Source organism: Synchiropus splendidus, chromosome 1 (genome assembly GCF_027744825.2).
Source record: "Synchiropus splendidus isolate RoL2022-P1 chromosome 1, RoL_Sspl_1.0, whole genome shotgun sequence".
NCBI lineage: Eukaryota > Metazoa > Chordata > Actinopteri > Syngnathiformes > Callionymidae > Synchiropus > Synchiropus splendidus.
Window position 1 is genome coordinate 17723744 of NC_071334.1, and position 17502 is coordinate 17741245.

Genomic DNA, 17502 nt, shown 5'->3' on the forward strand with positions numbered 1-17502 from the left:
AGGAGCCAGTTCTTTTTAATTTTGGCGCTGTAGTGCAGTGTGGCTTGGTGTATGTAGCTAACACGGATCCGACATACAAACTGACGGGAAGTGCAACCTTTCAGTTCTGCAATGCATGCTGGGATGCCTCAATACAAGGACATCACGTGCTAGTGCAATCTATACTTGAACTCAATGTGGTATCTTCTTGGTGTTGAACATCATCTAGTGCGGGTGGTCTTTTTTTTTTTTTTTTTTTTAAAGGGGCCTGTTTAACTGATTTAATTGACATTAAAGTGGTTAATGCTTATTTTTTCTACTTGGCTTCATGTTATATACCTACGCTGATCTGTAGCCCAGAGGGATCTCTGCCTCTGGTGGCCCCTGCCAGATCGAGTGTGAGACCCCTAGCCCAGACACCTACTACAGTATTTTAAATAGTGTGAACTGAACGAACGTCAACAGAAAACATTAAAAAACACACATTAAAACGTTCATGTGCAATGTCAACAGAATGTGATGCTGTTTTCTTTAGCTCTGGAGTGAATTAACATTTGAGTTTCAGCATTTTAAACTGAGATGCTCCATCACAAAGCTGTGCCCATTTAAATGCATTAGGAGAAAAGAATCAGAATCAGAATCAGAATCAGAATCAAATTTATTGCCATGGTCAGTGGGGAGCCCACCAACTAGGAAAGTGTTTTGGAATAAAGTGCTGACAAAAAATAAAATAAAATAAAATAACAACAAGGCAATGGACAGTGCACAGGCTGCTGCTAGTCGGCACCATACCTCCCACCTGGTGTCTGAATGTGTCCTAGCGCCGACATCACATCCAGCAGTTGCCATTGGTCTGTTCTACTTCCAGGAAGTGAGCCAGCTAATAGTTGCCCAGAAGCACCCTGTGCATGTAGTCCATTGACCAATGACATGGTTACCTTTTAGTCAGGACATTTCCAATTGGTCGACCAATTTTAGTTCCACCTCTAATTTCTGGATAGAGAAGGATCAATTAAAATATATTTCCTGAAAGACGGCGAGATCTAAAATCCTGGAAGGATTTTTTTTATTTATTATAATGCTAATAAATTGCTGCAGTGACTTCTATCTGTTTCCGCGGCTCCCAGAGAAATTGAGACGTACAGAAATGATACTATCACAGTTAGACCTATTGAATTACAGTGTCACACCACAAACACAGAGATTTAAACAGTGCACATCATCCGTATTTCGAAAGACTAATTCAATCTGGTTTTGCAGGACCGTTGCACCTCTCAGATTATCATCAAAGGCTGCAAATCTAATTAAGATCCCATTACAAGATTACATAACCATTCATGAGATCACACAAGAAAAACGCCCAACTTAACCCTCTCATATGAGAGCAAGTGCAAATATTATCGATAAGATCTTGAGACGACAGTTACTTTGGCCTTCACCGGAGCTGAAATTAATGCATTAAAGCCTTTGTGGACATGGACTTAAAGAAAGATATGATTGTCATGTACCTGACACACAATCCTTGGAACACACCATATAAGTGCACAATCGTGTTAGGTAACTTCAGCAAACACTCCTAATTCTGTTCGGCCTTAAGCTCTGTTATTTGTACTCTGTGGTTCCTTTTCCTGGCAGCATGTAGATGGTATCAAGTTTTTTTCGTGTGAAGTCTTTGTTTTCATTTTCTGTTTTCAGGACTGTTGAGCGTTCGGCTCTGGGTTGGAAGAAAACACCCGCATCAAAGAGAGTCTTCTTCAAAAACAACCCGCTATCTGCGCACCTCTGGTCGATATCAAAACAGATCTATTCAAAGAAATAAATGAGTATTTCATGTTGGTTTCACACTCTACACTAGACAACAAGGACACTGGTATGATTCACTCCACTGGACGTACATTGGATAGAGGTGGTCTGGATCTGATGGAGAGGACGTGTTAATCAGTTGGAACGGTTGCGTGTCTGCTGTGAAGGACCTGGCAGAAGTTTTCCTTCTCTGCAGGAGCACAGTCAAGTCTGTGGTGAGCTGCAGGTGCCTTGGGGCGATCTGCGATCCCCCATGTTGTTCGAAGCCTGGTTGAAGTTGAAGACTGCGCACGTCAGGCCATCTCACGCGACGCTTCCATGATATTCACCAACATGCCTGCACCTCAAAAGGTCGCCCTGCCTCCATCTAATTATAACTTCACTCTTTCTCCTCCTAATTAAAGGGCTTATTTTGATTACAGATGTGAAACACGCCCAAATGATGGGAGGCCACACGTTAGCACATGTCTGTGACTCAGCAGATGCTTCTAATGCACACGCCATTAAATTATCATCTCAAAATAGCCATGCAAAACAGCTACCAACATGTTCAGCAAATTGTAAAAGCTAACAAGTTAGTGAACAGATTCAGATATTTCAATATGCGAACGTGAGGAGCTGGTTACTCAAACCAAACAATTGTGGAGACATTCACCATGTATCTAGGCTTTGGGGTCTGGTGTCATCATTTTATACCACAAACTAATAATGTGATCAACAACAAGAGGAGCTGAGCGAGTTCATTTAACATTAACATACAGAGCGACTGTCTATAGTTGTTTTATGCAGATAAAGAAACAGAAGAGAAACAATTATTTGTGCCCCTTATTATTAAAACTACTATAACTTACTCAAGTGAAAGACAAATGCATGACTAACTTCACCTACCTTTCTCTTTGAGACAAATGGGCCTTGACCTACTTCACCACAGTGGCAATGCCCACACACTGTTCACTTCATTTTTGACTGGTTTAATCAAACAGTCTTTCACTCTTTGTTTACTGGAAATTATTCCAGCTGTGACCTTCTGACTGTTGGTATTGTGTGGCTGCCACTGTAGTGATCCAACCTGTCATGCTTTACAGAATAACAAATTCTGTAGAGCATGACTGTACATGCAGTATTATGGTTGTAAGCTTTATTTATTATCCAGCTGTTCTAATATAGCACTGACATTATAACTGCATTAAACATAGATTGAATGTGTATAGCATGATGGCACGGCAGTTGATGATAAACAAAAGCAAACACAGGTCAGCTACATAATGTATTTCAATTATTCACGAATGATAAGGAATTGCTCGAGTGTTATTTTCAACAACCAAACCATCCTGCTAACAGGTCTCGTAACATTTAACTGAATGACATGGAAGATTACAAGAGCGTGCGTTTCCTCAACAACCTTCCAAACAGAGCAGAAACTCAGCTTCCTCACCCTGCCGTCACACCTAATCGCCCTGTACTTATCGGTGGAATGTAGACAACAAGATTACTTATACATATCCGGGCTTATTTTGAAACCCGATCAAAATTTCTATTCTGGTCTAAAAAAAGAATGAGAGCATGCAGAAGGGGAGATAAAGGAGAAGGAAACGGCTATTTTTTTTCCCCTTAGAGAGCTTGTATCAGCCATGCTAATCCACCCAGGAATGCAAAAAAGGAAACAGTCGTTTCCTTTATAGGATAAAATATAGGATGACAGAGTGATTTATGCTGATGGTATGAGTTCGTTTTGGCATGAAATAATCTCTGGGACAGGAGCTCTATTGGTGCAGGGATTCACTGACGTGCTATATTTTCAATTTAAATATGAATCCACTCAATTGGAAAGACGTAAAAAATGAAAAATATGTAAACACATGGTTATATTGTGAGACCTCAACTTCTGATTTTGGCAACCCATATCCTTCCTAGTGAGGTGTCCACTGGTTACTCTGGTTCTGACCTACAGTGGAAATGCACACTGAGGCTATTTGATGATGGTGACCTGCCCAAGCAGTCCTCCTCTGCCTAGGATGTATCTCAACAACTCGGTTGAATACACCCCGCTTCCAACAAGTATTATATGAATTTAGAAACATCAGGATGCCTTTACAACAAACTAAACAAGTACAGCACTATCCCTATTAAAGATTACAGATTAAAAATAAGACATTTCAAACAAAGTCTAAGACCAAATAAAGCCTTGTTTTAACTTAATGTAAATATCGTGTGCAACTTAATTCATGTAGAAAAGAAGCTGCCGTCTAGAAAGAAAACAGCTTTCACATGATGAGCAACTCCACGATCAAATTAAACTAGATTTGCATCCAGTAAAAGCTTCTGCAAAATGTTCTCCAAACAAAACAACAGCAAAACGACTTGTTTTTATAATCTCCAGTTGCATAGTCAATTGCCTCTTTTAATAAACACATCTAGCAAATTCACTACTGCAAAAGTGGGGTGAATGTAGGCCGTATGTGGCTAATAACTTTCTTTGATACTGCAGTTTCTCTGATCGTGCAGATCCTCAGGATTCGCAAAGTTGCTGGTTTGTGTCCAGCATTTGTTTGTTGTGCACATTTTTTTATTAATGCATTGTACCATGAGCCATTTCAGAATATCAAACAAAAAACAAGGCCATTTATTGCGGTTTTCTTTAACAACCAATCAGCAATCCAAAAAGATCCAAATAAAATGTATCATTTTCTCTCAATAGCAGGTTAGTTAACAATGTAAACAGCCTGAATTACAGCTAATTTCTATGTATAAAAAAATTGAATAATCGATACAAACTCACACAGAGTAATTTCACATTTTCAAACGAACATTTTGATCTCCCCCAGTGGCCAAAATATGGCTGCTGCCATACCTCACCATACTCAATTGCTGCCCTTGGATATATGTAAGTTTGAGAAACGTTTTACTTCACTGCGGTCCATGTTGATATTGCAGACATTTACTTTGCAGTTTCTGTGCAGCCTGTGGTTCCCTCACTACAGTTTAAACAAGACGAACTGCTGAACACTCAAGAGAAAACACAAGACTGGCTAATCTGATTCGACTCTCAGACACAAATAATTCCCCTCATGCTGATTAACACAAGCTACTTACAGAAGCAACAAAATACCTGACAGTATGTTTGAGAAATTCAGTAGATTAGCCATCAAACAGAAGTTTTATTAACAGAAGGTGTGGAGGAGAAGTGAGAAGAAGCTGTCGGCCAGTCAAACCTATTACACATACAGTTAAAAATAAAGGAAATAAGTAGGTTTACCAACTGGTTTTGCACATGATAGTTTACTCAGTGTTCAAAGAGTGGTGCATATGAAGCAAAACAGGACACCTACTAAGCAAGTGAACTGTGTTTCATATTCACTTTGTTAGAATGACTGATTTTGAACTTTGTCAATTAAACAACTGGCATCAACAGACACACAAAAATTATATCAATTTGGTTCAATGTGAATACTCTGGGTGAAGAAAATGTCAGTTATTTACATAAACCTGCGTTATGTCAGAGTTAGACAGGTGCTGCCCCGAGGCAGTGCAGACTTAAAAATGTATGGTTCAACAATTGATGCAAAAGACACTTTTGTGAGGAGAATTATATTTAGCATCATCATAAATAGATTGAACAGCACCACATGCACTTCCATTCCAGAGTGTCAATGAGCACAAGAATATCATGATAAATAGTTGGCAGCAGTCAGAATATAGACTTGTCTTTTCAGGGGTACAACTATAAGATGGCTGCCAAAGGTAAGAAAATAACAATATTAATCTATGTGTTTTTATTGGCAATATGATGCCATTACAGATTGGGGAATCAAACTGCAACTTGAGTAGTTGGAGTAAAATGAAACTTGCACTCTCTTTTGAAAATGAGAATATTGGATTGTCTCCTGAACCAGTGTTGTATAGATTATAGCATGAATTTAATCTGTTCATCAAAAAAACTGTAAAAAAAAAAGAATTCCCCCAGGTCATACACACACCTCAGTAATTACATGCCAATATGGAAACATGATACTTTGAGGTAAAGAGAACACAGACACGTGCACCATCTCTTGGCTGCTGTCACCTCACTTGTGTCGATAAAGCACATGTGGGTTGCTCACTGGTTTGGCAACAAGATCCAAAGGTGTCACACTGTTTGGAAAACAGCAGGGATGCATGTATCAGCCACTGAAGGGGAGACATCTTGATGCTGCCAAAAATCGATTCAGCGGGTGTATCTGAACACATGAATCAAGAATGAGGTTACACGTGTTTCATGCTGTAACTGGATCAGAGAACCCAAGCTGCGTGTGTGCGAGGCCCTGCGTGTATGTATGTGTTGATAAACACAGGCAGAACTGTGTTACAGTACCGCTGCATACACAGAAAAATTAGAACTGATAAACCAGAAGATGAAGAGGATGCAAGAGGACCAATGAGCCTCGACCTATTTCAGTACACAAGTGATGGATCTCAGAACTCTTTGTTTTCCAACTATCACTTTCACACTCCCTTTCAAAGTGGAGGTGCACTGATCATCTTTGTTTGATAATCAGTGCAAGTCCTAACCGGTTGATAACAATTTTTTATTTCTATATTTTTCCACAACTAAATTCAATTCATTGTTTCAAATCAATTACTGTACACCAACCTATTAAATAAGAATAATGCCAAGCACTGCTTAAAAAAGACTTTTAAAGCAATACAAAAACGCAAAGTGCTTAATATAATGTAAATAACTTTCATTCACTTTTCAATGGACAGATCAAATCCACAAGGTAAACGTCAAACACACTATCACTTGTTAAGCACCGGAATGCTGCCTGACTACCTGAGGTTTGCACAGGTTAGCTTTAGCTCAGTTAGCTTCTTGGTAGCGCTCAAATTCTGTGATTTGAGGCCAAGCGTCTCATCAAATTCGTGGTGTTGAGGGTTTTTGGTGTGTGACTGTACGCCACAACAAGCCACACTAACACGGACACTAACCCAAACCTTGAAAGTGATCCTTACGATACTTGTTTTATGATGATTCTACGATCTTTTTAATCCTGTAATTACAGTTTCCACCAGTTTGAGAGTGAGCACAGGTGTGTGAAAGAAGGCCATGTGTGTAACCATAACAGGGTTAGTAGACGTACTGGACATCTCTTCATCATCTTACATGGGCATGGCATGGGCCATGTGTGTTCAGGAGTGACACATCAGTAGCTGGAGAAAACCACCTGTGGCGGTTTTCCTGTCCAAACCATGTTCTGATGTTCAGATACAGTGTATGAACAACACACACTTCACCAACATAATCTTTGGTTTCAATAGAACATCAGCAGATGCGTCCTTGAGCATGACTCATGTTTTATTAGCAAATTTAAAAAGACAGCTATGTGCAAAAATAGTCATAAACTCTCTCAATTCAGTAGAAGCTGTCACTTTCTGTATTGTAGTGGGTGGATGCGCTTGTGAGGTGAGACTCAGTGAAAGTGCGTTTTAGAACTATAGAATCACACAATAATATTTGACACCAAAATTTCAGCTGGAGCTAAAAAACGGTAAATGGCTCTATAACTTTCCATGCTGATCCAGCAACCAAAACGCTTTACACTAAGTCACCCATTCACCCACTGATGGCGGTAGGCTGCAACGCAGCGCGCCATCTGAACCATCAGCAGCAAACCAGGGTTAAGTGTCTTGCTCAGGGACACAACGACACAAACACATCAGGAGCAGGGATTGAACCCGCCACCTCTCACCCCATAAAGGACCTGCACACATACACAAAACATCAGGTGGAAGGGCTCCAGATTTGGGAAAACTCTTCGCCACATAAGGTGCACAGAAGAAGACTTATTTTTATGCTGGAGTTTTTTTTAAACTTCAATGTTTCATCCATCCTGTTCTACTCTCCTTCATCATGGATGCTTTGGTGATGACATCACATTCTATATATTAGTGTGGTGCACCTGGAACTGGGGCGCAAAAATATTAGTATAGTATTTTTGTGGCTGTGTCTGTTTCATCATGAAAACTTTTTGGGTCTTCCCGTCAAGGGTTGCCACAGCAACCCTGAACCTTGGTCAGATCGGTCGTCTTCATATCCTCATGCATGAACCTCATTGGCTGGCTTCCTCTCCTCTTTCACCTCCAACAGCATTGTGGAACACACCCACAGACTCTGCTCTTGATGAGTCCACATAAAACCACAACAGCTGAGTCGAATGTTCTGACTGGGGCTGATTAAAATACCTCCCCTTTGCAAATAAAAGGCTGTTGAAAGCGAGAGTCTGTAGAACACACATACACATCTTTCTACTTAATGAACTGACAGAATATAGTTTAATTAAAAGGACGACTCAGGGGCTACCTGATATGAGTCTGGGGTATTTGATCAAGCTAGTAGATGGCCATGAATGTGTTATGCAACATTTAAGGAGGACAAAAAAAAGAAACCTTACATAACTGGTGAATAATCATGTCGTGCAGCTTGAGGAAAAAACGTCTTTATTTCTTTTTAAGAGTAAATAGGAAAAAGTATGGCTTTTTACTGCTTTGGCTTTGCAGCACTATTACTGCATGGAAAGCAGACATATATGGCGAGAGTATGAGGTGAGGGAGTTGAGCTGAGCATTCTGAAAGCGCGAGTCTCATAAAATGTAGACATTATGTTTTCCTATAAAATAACTCACATGGTTAATTCTAGGTTTCTGGCAGCATGCTAAGATCCACTGCATGAGCAATAAAACATCCGGCAGACAACTTAACGTTACCATGAAGCAATATGGAATTAACTCCAACATCGAAAGGTCAACAGTCGACTGCAAGACACATCCCGCAGCCTTAACACGCGCCAGTAAAAATAAGTTGAACTATTCTGCCCTCTACTGGATCTTCAAGGGAATGACAAGGGGAAAAGTTGTCAGACTGTATAAAACAGAGACTATATAGCACATTCCACATAGGTGATACGAAGTAATTTATATCACATACATACATCGTGAGTAGGAGCAAAATCCTTTAATTAGTTTTCTCCACCTTTTTTTAAATTGCGACATCAACCCAGACGTGTAGTTTAAGAACCAAGTGCCCCCTGCTGTATGCAAAGAGTATCACAAGGGTCATTGACGGAATCTCCGTTCTTGGCCCAAAACATGTTTCTGAGGAGTTAATCTAATCCGTATACATCAGCATGTGACACTGCAACATCCGACCAGTAAAGATAAATGAATCAAACGGAAGAAATAAATGGTGAATTTCAAGCACTCCTTATTAGGAGAGTCTGTGTGGACTCCCCACTTAACATATTAAAAAAGTTATTAAAGATCATAGAGCTTAAAAACTTTTAGACACTGGTAAGAGTGTTTGCCTCACTGTCTGCGATGATATATATATCTCAGAGCACCAATAGAGACGAGAAAGTTCTGCAGAAAAATGGCATGAGACCAGGGTTTTGATCTTCAAATTTACAAAACCAAAAATCCTATACAGGATAAGTACATCTGACACTCGGAAAGCAGTACTTATAATTGTCGGTAAATCTTAGGGACATGTCTAGGAACTGTTATCATCGAAACCAGGATCTACAACAGCACGAGGCAATGTCTGGCAAACTAATCTATAACACATCAAAAGTCAGTGTGTACAGAGCTGCTTTGTACCCCACACCACCAACACTTATTGAATCTGGTCTTTCACCTTCTCCAGATGGACACAACACATGTAGGGACACACACCCTTCCCAAGTCTGATCAGAGGGGCTGGAATCACATTAGTCACATAGCAAATGAAGGGCCCAGGATTAAGTTTGAAATGGCGCTGATTATATATATTTTTTTCTGAAACTTGACTTTTAATAAATGGAAAGAGGAATAAGACCCAACTATGATGATCGATGTTGAGATTAGTTGAGCCACATTTCCAACAACAACATTGCAATAACAATGGTAATGACAGAATATACAGAAATGGAAGTGATGGCTGTGCTTCAGCTGACAGTCGAAACTGTTTTTAGGGAGACATGGCCCCCAGAAGTTTGAGGTCAGACAGAGGGTTAAATATGAGTAAACAAGGACTTCCTCCCAGCGAGTACGATCTGCACCTGGACTTGTCATCATGGCTGAGCTCTGAGACTGTGGAGCTCCACCAAGGACATGCAGCCCAGAGGAAACAAGCTCATGGAGCTGTGGCTCTAAAATATTACATCAACCAGTGGTGGGAAACTGGAACCAAACAACCATTACGACACAAAAAGAACACAAACTGTTTCTGGCTGGGAGTTCCCAAGCGTCCATTCCACCGATTTTGATATGTGTTTAACTGCAATGGTATTTCCCATACTCAGCCTTACAATTTATTTTGGGTTGCTGCATTAAATTTATATACCATAACGCTTATTTTCTTCCAGTTAAACATGTGATATGAAAATAATATGTTAAAAATAAGAATAGCAAAGATTTGTTTACTTTTTATACAAAGTATTCACCCGTAGACCAGATCCCGATGCCCCGACATTCTAGACCACCAGACTGGATGCTCAATAAGCTGCGTGTCTTGGACACGATATTGAAATATGTTTAAATCCAGTATGAGGTGATCTTCTTCCTGTGCTTGTTTGACTCTCAGTAAAGTTGAACAACAACAACAACTGACCTCTCCTGACAGTATTTGAGTTGAAGTTCCTCTTTTTTCAGTTAAAGTTGTATAAATAATACTTGCATTAGATGGAAAACAATACACTTTCCTGCTTTTTGCTTTACAGGGATCCCGAGTTGTAGGCCCCATTAAATACACTTGGACCTCCGCCCCACTCTGTGGGGTTCCCGACATTAATCAAGGGGTGGGGGAGCAGGGGGTCGTGGTTAGGCAATGGTTGCTTGGAACTGAACTTTGTAGCACTGACTGTCACTGGCGCTGAAGAAGTCATCAGTGGGGGTCAGCTTTTATTTTGACACTCCCTACGTCCTGGAGAAAATGGCCCGTGTTCTGTTTGTTTTCTGAGAGAAAACATCTGAACATCTGTGGTGCTCCTCTGCGCAACATGCTGGGGATAGAGTTACAAAGCTGCACCGGTGCATAGGAACACATAAACACATGTGACCAGTCAGACATGCACACACACTCATACACAAACATCAAGACAAGCAAAGAAGACTGCGAAAACAAGGCATGAAAAAGGGCACTACATGAGCTTCTTAAGAAATGCAGCTATAATTCAGAGTTAATGCAAATTCCATGTTGCCTCATCAGACGGCGTGAACATACCACAGAACTTCAAAGGAAGTCAGAGGAATGTCGCCATAGGGGGACATGGCAGATACAAACTTGTCTTGTCCACGCCATTATGAAGACGGACAACTCAATTGTCCCTTGACACCGACTGGACTCAACAACATGTTAAGTGCTAACATGCCTTCAAATGAAGAATCCTGCCAATGCAAGGAAGTTAAGTTGAGCCATGATCTCCTCATCATTGGAACTGCAGAACTGGCACTTTAAAATGAATCTGTTTGACTACATTTTATTTTTGCATGAAAAGGTTGCCACCACAACTCCATTAAATAATAATAAAAAGCCATCCCTGATCATTGCGATGATGAGTAATGCCTAATTGGTTTTACCACATCGCAACCCACATGCAGTAACCAACATGGCCGCTAAGCTGCACTGTTACACCGTTTCCTCCTCGCACATTAATAAGTCACACCGCTGCCACGACTGAGCTGTTTTCTCTTGTTCTCCTGAGGGGGATCAGTCTTTTTTTTTTGACTACGGGAGGTTGTGGCCCAGATGTGAGGCACCAACTCTGAACCTGAAGAAAAAAAAAAGCCACTACTCCCCTTCTCTGTTTCTTTGTGTTTCTCCAGCCCATTCAAGAAAGGAGTTGTTTTAACACAGGCAAATGACAAGTTAACAGAACAAAAGTGTGTCTACAGCATGAAGAGATGACAGTAACACAACATGCCTTGCCAAGGTCCAGATGAGATGTTTTGAGCAGTGACACCACCCTACATCCCGCAGTCTCGCTCATTACTCCAGCCCTCTCTCCTAATTACTACTCAACAACCATTTCACACTTGGGCGTGATGTTCGGGGCGGTTAGAAGTACAGTGTTTTTCTCCCACATGTTAGGTGTGGTGCCTCGCTCTGAAATAGAGACTTGTAAAAGACTAGCAGTGGATGAAAGTCAAAGGTGTTCATCATTATTTTCATTGATATCTCAGTTCTCCTCAGGGTTTTTGGTTAATTAATTTGCTTAATTCATGAAATAATAACTACAGAGTATTTATTAGATTGAGCAGAACAAAATATTTCCACAAGTGAAAGATTTTAGTCTCAATGGGGAGAAAAATGTGAAGTGTTTGTGAATCTATTAAGCAAAGGCTGTCTGAAATTATAGGACACTGGTGCAGGGACAACCCATTTCTAATGACCACGTAACTCAACTGCTCGCCTGCTACAGCTTTGGGGACAAAAAGGAAGACGGAAATTGAATTCTGGAAGCATCTTCAAAGAAGTCAGAGGCCATCACATTTGTTTCGTGTGCATTATAAACATGACTAAGAGAAGACTTGGAGGGAAAACGGTTTGCTGCTAGGAGGTAAATAGAAGAAGGACTCAAAAGAAAAATCAATCTAATTAGAAGTTTAATAATAAATTCATCACATTTAAATAGAATTCAATATTTGACACCAGAATGAGTGAATCTCAGGTCACATAAGCTTAAACATCAGCGTGTAAGTGCACCTGTGATGAGTGAACATTTTGCTGCAGCAAGCTACAAAGAGAATGAGATCCTTTGTGTTTCTTCTTGTGTTATTTGCACCAATGACTTTTTTTGTCTGCAATTAATTCATCAAAATGAACATGGAAGACCAGACCCAGAGATAACAGGAACAAAGGTTGAGGAACATGCCAATGAAGACTGCAGTTTGGGAAGGATGAAGTTACACAATATTGGTGAATGAGACTGGTATTTGCCCTTGAGCTGGTAGCAATCTATAAAGACTGTCAGTGTTCCACAATTGTCACTCAGTGAAATCATAATTTCAAGTTCATTTTGTTGCACACATTCCTGCACCAACAGCAAGTCACCCACCACACACTACTTTGAGATGCATATACATTGCCTTGAATTAAGCTTCAACCAGGTGAATACAGATGAACAATGCGCTAATTGTATTGAAATAAACTGATGATTCAAGGTTATTCTTTGCACATTCTGAATGCACATTGTTTATCAGAACCAACCCTGCACTTGGTGTGGCAGGGTGTTGGTTGAGATCTGGTGAAGGAAACACATCTAGACTAAACCCGCATTAACATTGCGGTGTCATATCTTTCATGCCAGACACCGAGTAATTGGTTATGCTCATGAAGCAGTGTGACATGAGGTTCCGCTGCCAGTTTCACTTTCACGCTTCAGCGACTTGCCTGCAAACATGGACTGAAGCATAATTTACGCATATTTTTCTGATTAGCTTTGAATGTCATATGACGATAATGAGCCAGCGACATGTCAGACTGGAACTCTTACATTGGTTCCATACTTCTTTCAATTTAACAAACAACCCAAGTTTTCAAATCGCTCAGAAAGACAAAAAAGAAAAAGCTTTAGCATAATAACAAGCAGCAGAGCAAGAAGATAGAGGCTAAAAGAGTTGAAGCTGCTCCTCATAATAAGACGTTGGACTACTTTTTGGTGACTTTTAGTTGTCTACTGAGATGAATGTTAGTGGTAGTCTCCATGTTCACGGGGTGACTTGTCAAAAGGGAAAAAATAAAAAAAGTTTCATATGTAGTTCTTTTTTTTTTACAGAAAAAGAAACTTTTAAAGGGATGCAAATTGCCCACCCTTGACTGATGGAAAGTTAGTGAGGAAAATAACCCACAGAACTCCCTCAACGAAGACATGAAAACTCTTCAAGTGAGTGGCAGTGCAGTGGGTGAAAGTGCTTAAAAGCCTGATGGCAAACGTTCAATCCCCCACACTGGGAAGCATGATAATGTGATAATGCGCATGGCAGCTCTTCATGCCCAGAGAGTTTCCCTGGCAGCTCTTTGCCTGATCTACCAGCATGCCAACAAAGAGCTGGAGGGGCGGCATGGCTGCGGGCCAAACGCACTGCTGGGGTTATCGCTAATGAACTCTGGAGCAACCCAGCTCGACTTGATGTCAGAATCTATTTTCCCTCCAAAAAAATTGCCTGATCTCACTCTAAAAATTAAACCCCCAGGATCAAGTAAACATCTACACTGCAGTGAATATTAAATCCGGTCTCCAAGTTATAGAGTTTTTTTTTTCTTTTTTTTAAGAAAACTACATAAAGCTGGTCAGTCCATGGATGACTTAAACGTTCAAAGTTTTAAATGGTATTAACTTTATTTGCATATATTCCATTAGGTCCAGGTTTCTGAAAATGAAATGTAAAATGAATTTTTAATCCATGAATAAATTGGAATATTTCATATGCATATTTTATTGTTCAAATTGATTGACAGCTCTACTGTTAAGTTGTGGAAGACTTCAGATCAGAACCTTTGTACGCAGATTCACTTCAAACAATTGTGACTGCGTTGCAGTGACATGACATCCACGAATGATGTCTTTTTCACGTGCAGTCATATAAAAAAAGTGAATATTTACTTTCCAACTAATAATTCAGTTGTTGAGGAGCCTATATCGCACAGATTTAGTGCAGAGTCGATCAAAACAATACAGAACTTTACAACTCCAACAAAAACACGCAGTTGCTATAAATCACTAACAAACATAATACAGGATTTAACTGTTTTGGGAACAGATGGAAAACAGACAGAACATTTGTGGATTATAAAACAGGTTGAAAGAGAGTCCTGTAAAACTGCTCTCATGCAGACACACTTCTGCCCTCAGACACCCTATCAGCCAGCAGGACAGATAGACGTGAGGGTGGTGCAGCTGATGAAAAGACACGATTAACCTTTGATCTCTACTCACTCTAAGTATGTGTGTTCGCGACCATTTCCCAGAACGTGAGGAGAGTATGAGCAAATACGTGTGTCTGCGCGTAGGCGGAACGATAGCTGAGCTATGTGATCAGCTGCTCTCAAGAGAGCAGACACAGATAAAGTTGACGCTTGTCAGATCTCCTGATAAATCCTGAAGACCTGATGAAGTGAGCAGAAGGAAGTTGGGCTCTGTTCATATTTACAGAGGCAGAATTTTGGTGAGTCTTCGGGAGAGCAGGCTGATGTGGAACGAAACATCCATGTGTGGTGTTGCTGACAGTCATCTCTAACACAGATACTTAAACTAAATTGTATTTGAATTCATGGTCGAGTGGCCAAATAAAACAATATTCGGAAGTAAGCATCTATGGACACAGTAATGATGCCACTAAAAACACATTATTTGGTGACAGGAGAATTGCAACTACTAAAAATACAAACTTTCAGCTGATGATTTTTGGTTCATCTCACCACAAAAAAAAAAAAAGCTTATCATAATAATTCACCATAGTGCTTGGGAAATCATTTTGTCATGACCTAACTCTGCTTTTAATTTAATTTAATTTCTATCGATCAACGAAACTAAACAACGAAAAGGCTAATAAAGGAAATCAGACCTGTGTGTGTTCAATTTACCATAATCTAAAACTACATACAAACATGCAAACATGTTTGAGGCAACCAACTCCATACCAGAGCAAGAAAACCAGCAAAGGTCAGTAAAGCAGAGTGGAAACCAGGGTGGTTGTATGTCTGTGGGAAAGCAAAATGGAGGGATTAGATTATATACATGCTGGACAATGAGTTGTGTATTTGCATGAACAAGTTCATCCGTAGCTGCTTATTGTCTTTGCAAAGCCGCCACTGCACAGTCCCACACAGGGGATACACATGCGATTATGAGAGGGAAAGTTGCGGGTTTCATTTGATACCTGAAAGCCAAATAAACAAGTCCGTCTGCCACATCTGAACCCAAAGCAATAAACTTTACTGATATCTGAGCCACTGGGTCTGTTTACAGGCTCATCAGTCAACATACCACAGAAGCATGAACACTAAGGACACATCCTAACTTCATACCAGCTTACTTTGAATGGGTCATTTTCTACCAAAGTCCTCCTTAAAATAAAAAATTTGGCATTTCAGTGCAAGAAGTTTAGCGGGAAGCCAGTAATGTGAAGGGTAATAGTAGGAGTGACGCAACAAAAAGCTAAAATTAAAGCCATATGTTGAGGCACAGTACACACGACACACTCTGATTGATTAATCTGGAATGTTATTTTCTCTCCAAAATCAAGTTCAGGGAAAAAGCCAGAAAGTAGGCAGTTGACTCATATAGTCGCCAAAGGAGAGAGGGAGACAGGGAAGGGGGGAAAGCTCATAATTTGTTCCTGTTTGTACTTGTGTGTACACTCATCAGGTCATTGTGATGCAGAGTGGGTTACTCACTCACACACACTCTTGATGTTGCAAGTGTCCACACAAGAGAGGGATGAGGTGTTAGGCAGGGATACGCTTACGAAGTGGAGACTGAAGCTGAAGAGAACTAAGTGGAGCAGTATGTGAGTCCAAGGACCACAACTGGAGAGGAACTTTTAATCTTCATGCCATTGCTTTGAACACATGGATTGGAATGAGTTTATCTTGGTGCAACAGTTCAGTGACTACTAAAGAGTAGTGCAGAACCGAAATGATTCAAGTCATCAAAAACATGCTGAGGACTACAAAGTCAAATTAACTGCACACAAAAGCTATTTAAACATTGGAGAGCAACTGCTGGTGAGAAATTTTCTGACCAACGGGACAGGCTGTGAAAGTTATTCCTCATGTTTGTCCTACTATAAGATCAACATTGCAGGATATGGCTCCTTTGGGACTGTCCTGGGGCCTCCACCCTGTTGAATGTGCCCAGACCACCGCTATATTGCTGATATTGCTCTGTCAGAACAGTCCCGCTTGGATCATCATAATCATTTTTCTCCATTTTAAGGCTTGGCTTCAATCCTATGAGTAAAGCAGCACACAGGCACTTGGCATACTTGGTAGTGGGAGTTGAAGAGTGAAAGTAGAGTGAACTATATGGCAGGGTCATCAATACCAGAGAGAGAGAGGGAGGAGATAAGGGGATGAGTCCCACAGACTCAGAGGAAGCCTCCTATCAGGAAAGTCCTCTTTGAAAATGTCAGCTCCTTCTAATCACAGCTCTACTTCCTGTTGCAGCCACTTGAAGTGGATAGCACCACACAGATAGATACACAGAGGGTTCATAGAGAAATCCAGAAACAAGCTGGCGCTACACTGAGTCCACACATACACACACTTGCCAGCCCAGGCAGACATCCTACACAAACATCACAATCTGGTGGAGCTGAGGTTCACATCAGTGTGGATTACAGGATGGCTGAATGTGGATCTGAAAAAATACCAGTTATTATTTCTATCCCTGCGCGTCAACACCCACTGGCCTGAGAACAAAACACAACAAAATAAAACAAAACAACCTCTCACAAAGAAAAACTAAAATATAACTCTCACATTAAATATAGTAAGGCATTAAGATAGTGTGTGATGATTACTGCAAATCTGAGACACCATTGGTGAGACAAAAATAATAAAGACAAACAACTAAGATGCTTGGTGTGAATGACGTGTCTAAAAAGAAAGGGCAAGAGGAGAAAAAACAACTTGCTCACTTTGATTTTCATCCTCATGTCCAAATCGTGCGAAGGCCAGACACTCTGACCCAAAGGAAATAGACAACTT

At 40.4% G+C, this 17502-nt stretch overlaps 1 protein-coding gene across 2 annotated transcripts in view; it reads right to left on the minus strand.

Annotated features, from left to right (window-relative positions):
- The window catches only part of scfd2 (sec1 family domain containing 2), a 73117-nt gene that overhangs the window by 15231 nt on the left and 40384 nt on the right, over positions 1-17502 (minus strand). The gene's annotated exons all lie outside the window — the stretch shown is intronic.